This window comes from Phyllobates terribilis, unplaced genomic scaffold (genome assembly GCF_046119375.1).
Source record: "Phyllobates terribilis strain yellow unplaced genomic scaffold, ASM4611937v1 Scaffold_1__5_contigs__length_1240528914, whole genome shotgun sequence".
In the NCBI taxonomy this organism is placed as follows: domain Eukaryota; kingdom Metazoa; phylum Chordata; class Amphibia; order Anura; family Dendrobatidae; genus Phyllobates; species Phyllobates terribilis.
Genome location: NW_027362761.1, coordinates 257072602 through 257083623, shown reverse-complemented (window position 1 = coordinate 257083623; position 11022 = coordinate 257072602).

Here is an 11022-nt window from a genome sequence, read left to right as displayed (position 1 = left end):
AATAATAGAGATTTTTTACCGTGGGATGTCAAAACCACAGTTATTGTTTACTGGGGTATACCACACGTTTTTAAATAGAGATATTTGCGGCTGAACAGTGAGCGACACACTCAAACTGCTTTTTTTTTAGATACCAAAGGCCCAAAACTGAATAGTACAGCGATTTGACCCGTGGAACTGCGAAACCACACTCGGATGTCGGGCCTACACAAGACTATTTTCAACAGATATATTTTTGTGTCACAACAGTCAGGAGACACTACTGTTTTTCTTTACGGAAAAAACTACCAAAAGCTGAATAATAGAGATTTTTTACCGTGGGATAGCAAAACCACAGTTATTGTTTACTGGGGTATACCACACTTTTTTAAATAGAGATATTTGCGGCTGAACAGTGAGCGACACACTCAAACTGCTTTTTTTTTAGATACCAAAGGCCCAAAACTGGATAGTACAGATAGTACAGCGATTTAACCCGTGGAACTGCGAAACCACACTGGGATGTTGGGCCTACACAAGACTATTTTCAACAGATATATTTTTGTGTCACAACAGTCAGGAGACACTACTGTTTTTCTTAACGGAAAAAACTACCAAAAGCTGAATAATAGAGATTTTTTACCGTGGGATGGCAAAACCACAGTTATTCTTTACTGGGGTATACCACACTTTTGTAAATAGAGATATTTGCGGCTGAACAGTGAGCGACACACTCAAACTGCTTTTTTTTTATATACCAAAGGCCCAAAACTGGATAGTACAGCGATTTGACCCGTGGAACTGCGAAACCACACTGGGATGTCGGGCCTACACAAGACTCTTTTCAACAGATATATTTTTGTGTCACAACAGTCAGGAGACACTACTGTTTTTCTTTACGGAAAAAACTAGCAAAAGCTGAATAATAGAGATTTTTTACCGTGGGATGGCAAAACCACAGTTATTGTTTACTGGGGTATACCACACTTTTTATAATAGAGATATTTGCAGCTGAACAGTGAGCGACACACTCAAACTGCTTTTTTTTTAGATACCAAAGGCCCAAAACTGGATAGTACAGCGATTTGACCCGTGGAACTGCGAAACTACACTGGGATGTCGGGCCTACACAAGACTATTTTCAACAGATATATTTTTGTGTCACAACAGTCAGGAGACACTACTGTTTTTCTTTACGGAAAAAAATACCAAAAGCTGAATAACAGAGATTTTTTACCTTGGGATGGCAAAACCACAGTTATTGTTTACTGGGGTATACCACACTTTTTATAATAGAGATATTTGCGGCTGAACAGTGAGCGACACACTCAAACTGCTTTTTTTTTAGATACCAAAGGCCCAAAACTGGATAGTACAGCGATTTGACCCGTGGAACTGCGAAACCACACTGGGATGTCGGGCCTACACAAGACTATTTTCAACAGATATATTTTTGTGTCACAACAGTCAGGAGACACTACTGTTTTTCTTTACGGAAAAAACTACCAAAAGCTGAATAATAGAGATTTTTTACCGTGGGATAGCAAAACCACAGTTATTGTTTACTGGGGTATACCACACTTTTTTAAATAGAGATATTTGCGGCTGAACAGTGAGCGACACACTCAAACTGCTTTTTTTTTAGATACCAAAGGCCCAAAACTGGATAGTACAGCGATTTGACCCGTGGAACTGCGAAACCACACTGGGATGTCGGGCCTACACAAGACTATTTTCAACAGATATATTTTTGTGTCACAACAGTCAGGAGACACTACTGTTTTTCTTTACGGAAAAAACTACCAAAACCTGAATATAGAGATTTTTTACCGTGGGATGGCAAAACCACAGTTATTTTTTACTGGGGTATACCACACTTTTTTAAATAGAGATATTTGCGGCTGAACAGTGAGCGACACACTCAAACTGCTTTTTTTTTTAGATACCAAAGGCCCAAAACTGGATAGTACAGCGATTTGACCCGTGGAACTGCGAAACCACACTGGGATGTCGGGCCTACACAAGACTCTTTTCAACAGATATATTTTTGTGTCACAACAGTCAGGAGACACTACTGTTTTTCTTTACGGAAAAAACTAGCAAAAGCTGAATAATAGAGATTTTTTACCGTGGGATGGCAAAACCACAGTTATTGTTTACTGGGGTATACCACACTTTTTATAATAGAGATATTTGCAGCTGAACAGTGAGCGACACACTCAAACTGCTTTTTTTTTAGATACCAAAGGCCCAAAACTGGATAGTACAGCGATTTGACCCGTGGAACTGCGAAACCACACTGGGATGTCGGGCCTACACAAGACTATTTTCAACAGATATATTTTTGTGTCACAACAGTCAGGAGACACTACTGTTTTTCTTTACGGAAAAAAATACCAAAAGCTGAATAACAGAGATTTTTTACCTTGGGATGGCAAAACCACAGTTATTGTTTACTGGGGTATACCACACTTTTTTAAAAAGAGATATTTGCGGCTGAACAGTGAGCGACACACTCAAACTGCTTTTTTTTTAGATACCAAAGGCCCAAAACTGGATAGTACAGCGATTTGACCCGTGGAACTGCGAAACCACACTGGGATGTCGGGCCTACACAAGACTATTTTCAACAGATATATTTTTGTGTCACAACAGTCAGGAGACACTACTGTTTTTCTTTACGGAAAAAACTACCAAAAGCTGAATAATAGAGATTTTTTACCGTGGGATAGCAAAACCACAGTTATTGTTTACTGGGGTATACCACACTTTTTTAAATAGAGATATTTGCTGCTGAACAGTGAGCGACCCACTCAAACTGCTTTTTTTTTACATACCAAAGGCCCAAAACTGGATAGTACAGATAGTACAGCGATTTGACTCGTGGAACTGCGAAACCACACTGGGATGTCGGGCCTACACAAGACTATTTTCAACAGATATATTTTTGTGTCACAACAGTCAGGAGACACTACTGTTTTTCTTTACGGAAAAAACTACCAAAACCTGAATAATAGAGATTTTTTACCGTGGGATGGCAAAACCACAGTTATTCTTTACTGGGGTATACCACACTTTTGTAAATAGAGATATTTGCGGCTGAACAGTGAGCGACACACTCAAACTGCTTTTTTTTTAGATACCAAAGGCCCAAACCTGGATAGTACAGCGATTTGACCCGTGGAACTGCGAAACCACACTGGGATGTCGGGCCTACACAAGACTCTTTTCAACAGATATATTTTTGTGTCACAACAGTCAGGAGACACTACTGTTTTTCTTTACGGAAAAAACTACCAAAAGCTGAATAATAGAGATTTTTTACCGTGGGATGGCAAAACCACAGTTATTGTTTACTGGGGTATACCACACTTTTTAAAATAGAGATATTTGCGGCTGAACAGTGAGCGACACACTCAAACTGCTTTTTTTTTAGATACCAAAGGCCCAAAACTGGATAGTACAGCGATTTGACCCGTGGAACTGTGAAACTACACTGGGATGTCGGGCCTACACAAGAATATTTTCAACAGATATATTTTTGTGTCACAACAGTCAGGAGACACTACTGTTTTTCTTTACGGAAAAAACTACCAAAAGCTGAATAATAGAGATTTTTTACCGTGGGATGGCAAAACCACAGTTATTGTTTACTGGGGTATACCACACTTTTTTAAATAGAGATATTTGCGGCTGAACAGTGAGCGACACACTCAAACTGCTTTTTTTTTAGATACCAAAGGCCCAAAACTGGATAGTACAGCGATTTGACCCGTGGAACTGCAAAACCACACTGGGATGTCGGGCCTACACAAGACTATTTTCAACAGATATATTTTTGTGTCACAACAGTCAGGAGACACTACTTCTTTTCTTTACGGAAAAAACTACCAAAAGCTGAATAATAGAGATTTTTTACCGTGGGATGTCAAAACCACAGTTATTGTTTACTGGGGTATACCACATGTTTTTAAATAGAGATATTTGCGGCTGAACAGTGAGCGACACACTCAAACTGCTTTTTTTTTAGATACCAAAGGCCCAAAACTGAATAGTACAGCGATTTGACCCGTGGAACTGCGAAACCACACTCGGATGTCGGGCCTACACAAGACTATTTTCAACAGATATATTTTTGTGTCACAACAGTCAGGAGACACTACTGTTTTTCTTTACGGAAAAAACTACCAAAAGCTGAATAATAGAGATTTTTTACCGTGGGATAGCAAAACCACAGTTATTGTTTACTGGGGTATACCACACTTTTTTAAATAGAGATATTTGCGGCTGAACAGTGAGCGACACACTCAAACTGCTTTTTTTTTAGATACCAAAGGCCCAAAACTGGATAGTACAGATAGTACAGCGATTTAACCCGTGGAACTGCGAAACCACACTGGGATGTTGGGCCTACACAAGACTATTTTCAACAGATATATTTTTGTGTCACAACAGTCAGGAGACACTACTGTTTTTCTTAACGGAAAAAACTACCAAAAGCTGAATAATAGAGATTTTTTACCGTGGGATGGCAAAACCACAGTTATTCTTTACTGGGGTATACCACACTTTTGTAAATAGAGATATTTGCGGCTGAACAGTGAGCGACACACTCAAACTGCTTTTTTTTTATATACCAAAGGCCCAAAACTGGAGAGTACAGCGATTTGACCCGTGGAACTGCGAAACCACACTGGGATGTCGGGCCTACACAAGACTCTTTTCAACAGATATATTTTTGTGTCACAACAGTCAGGAGACACTACTGTTTTTCTTTACGGAAAAAACTAGCAAAAGCTGAATAATAGAGATTTTTTACCGTGGGATGGCAAAACCACAGTTATTGTTTACTGGGGTATACCACACTTTTTATAATAGAGATATTTGCGGCTGAACAGTGAGCGACACACTCAAACTGCTTTTTTTTTAGATACCAAAGGCCCAAAACTGGATAGTACAGCGATTTGACCCGTGGAACTGCGAAACTACACTGGGATGTCGGGCCTACACAAGACTATTTTCAACAGATATATTTTTGTGTCACAACAGTCAGGAGACACTACTGTTTTTCTTTACGGAAAAAAATACCAAAAGCTGAATAACAGAGATTTTTTACCTTGGGATGGCAAAACCACAGTTATTGTTTACTGGGGTATACCACACTTTTTATAATAGAGATATTTGCGGCTGAACAGTGAGCGACACACTCAAACTGCTTTTTTTTTAGATACCAAAGGCCCAAAACTGGATAGTACAGCGATTTGACCCGTGGAACTGCGAAACCACACTGGGATGTCGGGCCTACACAAGACTATTTTCAACAGATATATTTTTGTGTCACAACAGTCAGGAGACACTACTGTTTTTCTTTACGGAAAAAACTACCAAAAGCTGAATAATAGAGATTTTTTACCGTGGGATAGCAAAACCACAGTTATTGTTTACTGGGGTATACCACACTTTTTTAAATAGAGATATTTGCGGCTGAACAGTGAGCGACACACTCAAACTGCTTTTTTTTTAGATACCAAAGGCCCAAAACTGGATAGTACAGATAGTACAGCGATTTGACCCGTGGAACTGCGAAACCACACTGGGATGTCGGGCCTACACAAGACTATTTTCAACAGATATATTTTTGTGTCACAACAGTCAGGAGACACTACTGTTTTTCTTTACGGAAAAAACTACCAAAAGCTGAATAATAGAGATTTTTTACCGTGGGATAGCAAAACCACAGTTATTGTTTACTGGGGTATACCACACTTTTTTAAATAGAGATATTTGCGGCTGAACAGTGAGCGACACACTCAAACTGCTTTTTTTTTAGATACCAAAGGCCCAAAACTGGATAGTACAGATAGTACAGCGATTTGACCCGTGGAACTGCGAAACCACACTGGGATGTCGGGCCTACACAAGACTATTTTCAACAGATATATTTTTGTGTCACAACAGTCAGGAGACACTACTGTTTTTCTTTACGGAAAAAACTACCAAAACCTGAATAATAGAGATTTTTTACCGTGGGATGGCAAAACCACAGTTATTCTTTACTGGGGTATACCACACTTTTGTAAATAGAGATATTTGCGGCTGAACAGTGAGCGACACACTCAAACTGCTTTTTTTTTAGATACCAAAGGCCCAAAACTGGATAGTACAGCGATTTGACCCGTGGAACTGCGAAACCACACTGGGATGTCGGGCCTACACAAGACTATTTTCAACAGATATATTTTTGTGTCACAACAGTCAAGAGACACTACTGTTTTTCTTTACGGAAAAAACTACCAAAACCTGAATAATAGAGATTTTTTACCGTGGGATGGCAAAAGCACAGTTATTGTTTACTGGGGTATACCACACTTTTTTAAATAGAGATATTTGCGGCTGAACAGTGAGCGACACACTCAAACTGCTTTTTTTTAAGATACCAAAGGCCCAAAACTGGATAGTACAGCGATTTGACCCGTGGAACTGCGAAACCACACTGGGATGTCGGGCCTACACAAGACTATTTTCAACAGATATATTTTTGTGTCACAACAGTCAGGAGACACTACTGTTTTTCTTTACGGAAAAAACTACCAAAACCTGAATAATAGAGATTTTTTACCGTGGGATGGCAAAACCACAGTTATTGTTTACTGGGGTATACCACACTTTTTTAAATAGAGATATTTGCGGCTGAACAGTGAGCGACACACTCAAACTGCTTTTTTTTAGATACCAAAGGCCCAAACCTGGATAGTACAGCGATTTGACCCGTGGAACTGCGAAACCACACTGGGATGTCGGGCCTACACAAGACTCTTTTCAACAGATATATTTTTGTGTCACAACAGTCAGGAGACACTACTGTTTTTCTTTACGAAAAAAACTACCAAAACCTGAATAATAGAGATTTTTTACCGTGGGATGGCAAAACCACAGTTATTGTTTACTGGGGTATACCACACTTTTTTAAATAGAGATATTTGCGGCTGAACAGTGAGCGACACACTCAAACTGCTTTTTTTTTAGATACCAAAGGCCCAAAACTGGATAGTACAGCGATTTGACCCGTGGAACTGCGAAACCACACTGGAATGTCGGGCCTACACAAGACTATTTTCAACAGATATATTTTTGTGTCACATCAGTCAGGAGACACTACTGTTTTTCCTTACGGAAAAAACTACCAAAAGCTGAATAATGGGTTTTTTATACCGTGGGATGGCAAAACCACAGTTATTGTTTACTTGGGTATACCACACTTTTTTAAATAGAGATATTTGCGGCTGAATAGTGAGCGACACACTCAAACTGCTTTTTTTTAGATACCAAAGGCCCAAAACTGGATAGTACAGCGATTTGACCCGTGGAACTGCGAAACCACACTGGGATGTCGGGCCTACACAAGACTATTTTCAACAGATATATTTTTGTGTCACAACAGTCAGGAGACACTACTGTTTTTCTTTATGAAAAAACTACCAAAACCTGAATAATAGAGATTTTTTACCGTGGGATGGCAAAACCACAGTTATTGTTTACTGGGGTATACTACACTTTTTTAAATAGAGATATTTGCGGCTGAACAGTGAGCGACACACTCAAACTGCTTTTTTTTAGATACCAAAGGCCCAAACCTGGATAGTACAGCGATTTGACCCGTGGAACTGCGAAACCACACTGGGATGTCGGGCCTACACAAGACTATTTTCAACAGATATATTTTTGTGTCACAACAGTCAGGAGACACTACTGTTTTTCTTTACGAAAAAAACTACCAAAACCTGAATAATAGAGATTTTTTACCGTGGGATGGCAAAACCACAGTTATTGTTTACTGGGGTATACCACACTTTTTTAAATAGAGATATTTGCGGCTGAACAGTGAGCGACACACTCAAACTGCTTTTTTTTTAGATACCAAAGGCCCAAAACTGGATAGTACAGCGATTTGACCCGTGGAACTGCGAAACCACACTGGAATGTCGGGCCTACACAAGACTATTTTCAACAGATATATTTTTGTGTCACATCAGTCAGGAGACACTACTGTTTTTCCTTACGGAAAAAACTACCAAAAGCTGAATAATAGGTTTTTTATACCGTGGGATGGCAAAACCACAGTTATTGTTTACTTGGGTATACCACACTTTTTTAAATAGAGATATTTGCGGCTGAATAGTGAGCGACACACTGAAACTGCTTTTTTTTAGATACCAAAGGCCCAAAACTGGATAGTACAGCGATTTGACCCGTGGAACTGCGAAACCACACTGGGATGTCGGGCCTACACAAGACTATTTTCAACAGATATATTTTTGTGTCACAACAGTCAGGAGACACTACTGTTTTTCTTTATGAAAAAACTACCAAAACCTGAATAATAGAGATTTTTTACCGTGGGATGGCAAAACCACAGTTATTGTTTACTGGGGTATACTACACTTTTTTAAATAGAGATATTTGCAGCTGAACAGTGAGCTACACACTCAAACTGTTTTTTTTTTTTAGATACAAATGGCCCAAAATGGATAATACAGAGGTTTGAACCATGGAAGTGCAAAACAACACTTCTGTTTCTCTAGCCTACACCAGACTATTTTTAACAGTTATATTTGTGTCTGAAAGATCAGAGACACGCTTTTTTTTTGGGGGGGGGGGACACACCAAAAGGTTAATAAGACGGGTATTTGTACAGTGTGAAGGAGGTAAAAAAAAGGAGGATTTGGATGAAAAAAAAAGGATTTTTCCTGGCCCCCGACACCTGGTGCTAAGTCCAGCAATTTCAGCAACAGGAGCACACAGGACTGTAATGCAGCGTTTGCTGGTATAACCACTGTGTCTCCTATACAGCCGGCCTGCCTGGTATCTGGGATGGATATTAGTCCTGAAAAGGACTGTTTGTTTGTTCTGGCAGTCTTTACAGACCCTACACTAACTATTTCGCAGTTTATATCTCTCCCTAAATCAGCAGCGCTGTCCCTACACTGTCTAATCTGGAGCGACTGTGTCCAAGATGGCGGCGTCCCGTTTTAAATACTCGAGGTGACGCTGTGCGGCCAGCCAATCACTGTAATGCCCACAACCAACATGGCTGCTGCATTACAGTGACTGGCTGGCAATCCCTGCATGTTCATTGGCTCTGTAAAGAGCGCCAAACATGCAGGGCAGAGACCCGAGCTCCCGCCCGAGTAACCCGGAAATGCTCGGTGCTCGCCGAACATCCCGAGTAGCGTGATGCTCGGGCGAGTACCGATCAGTGTCGAGCATGTTCGCTCAACACTAGTAGTAGATTATTCAGTGTGCATAGGCTGATATTGGTCTCAATAGCGCATGTGCTGTTTACACAGGATAATGCTCTTCCAGGAACAAAGATCATTCTACAAACATTTTGCTCACTTGACAGGTGATTTGGGCAGGATCATTATCGTGAAACAAGCGTTCTTAGGAATGCTAATAATCATGCATCTTAACTGGACCTTAAATTTAAGAAATGTACATCTCAATCTCCAATGTTTGATATAGTTGAAAGAGAGACTTGGATTCCAGAAATATCAGGGACGGACTTACCATTGGTGCAATCTGTGCAAAAAGGTCAGGGGGCCCACTACCACCTCCAAACCAGGTTAAATTGTGTATTAGGATGAGCTATTAGACTGCAAAGGACCCATATATTGTTCTTGCACAGGGCCTTCTTCAGTCTGTGTCCATTCATGATAAATGTACTGTATACTTGAGAGATTTATAGCAGTAAAATATGTTTGCGTTAATCGACGCAGTCATGGAAGTCTGCACCAAGAAGGTGGCCTTCTGTTTAGTGTCTATTGTGTTCTTCTTCTACACTCGAACACATGGTCCCTGATGAGGCTGGCACCTAAAACTGAAGGAATACAATGCTTAAAGGGGTTGTCCACTACTTTATATGGTCCCCCAATGTATTCCCCCAGGGCCCATACCTGTTGCTCTAAATGCCTTGTGGTGCCCTTTCTGCCTGTGAGCGGCGCTATCACTGGTCACTCACAGGCATCACGTGGCCCCGGCTGCAGCCGGCTCTGACATCTGCTGATGTTACGTCAAGTTCCGGCTGCAGCAGGGGGTACTCACTTCTGCGTTCCACGGTGGATGCTGGGCTGTGGGTGGGGTTACCCAGCACGTCACACCCGTCATTCACCGCGTGCTTTCCCTCTCTTCATTCACTGAGGTGAGGTGGATGCTGGGTGTGACGCACGGGGTAACCCCGCCCACAGCCCAGCATCCACCACGGAGAGCACGTCACTGATGTCACATCTCACTTGACGTGACATCAGTGACAGGTCACGTGATGCCTCTGAGCGACCAGCGATAGAAACATTTTTTATGCCAAAGTAACATTTCTGGCAAAGCGCACCAAGTCGCAGACCACTGAGAAGATATGCTAAATTCAGTAAGTGGCATGTGCCTTTTAATGAATTTGGTGCACGATAGTCCAGCAATAACTTCAATATGACTGGCATGTGCAACACCAGTTCTAATGAATTGGCCCCTACATGTTTTTGATTTTTTTCTAAATCATTTCTCTCCTCTGATAGCAGCTAGTTACAATAGACCAGAGCTACTGCTGCAGAAAGTAGTTTTATCAGATACAGTACTAGCCTTAATGGGTTAATTACTTACGAAGGTAGTATTTTGTTAAAAAAAAACTGCCACCAAATAATGAATTCTGATTTTTTAAATGTATGTAAAAGCTTTCTTTTTTGCAATAAAAATACTATATAGCGTAGAACATACAAGTAAGTGTCATTTGTATTATTAAATTGTTCATTACGTTTGCACTGTATAGAAAACTCTTCTTTATTTCTGTTTTGCTGAAAAATCACTTGTAGTGCTCTCCGTTTGTTAAAAAAAAAAGCCTTTCCTTGTTTTTCCTACACGTTTCCATGAAATGTGAAATCATGACAACTGCCGTAAACCCTCTAAAAAAGTTTCATGATAAACTTCATCAAGGTATGTGAGAGGGATAAAAAAAATTCTTAGAACATTCTAATTAATTTCTACATTGAACTGCAA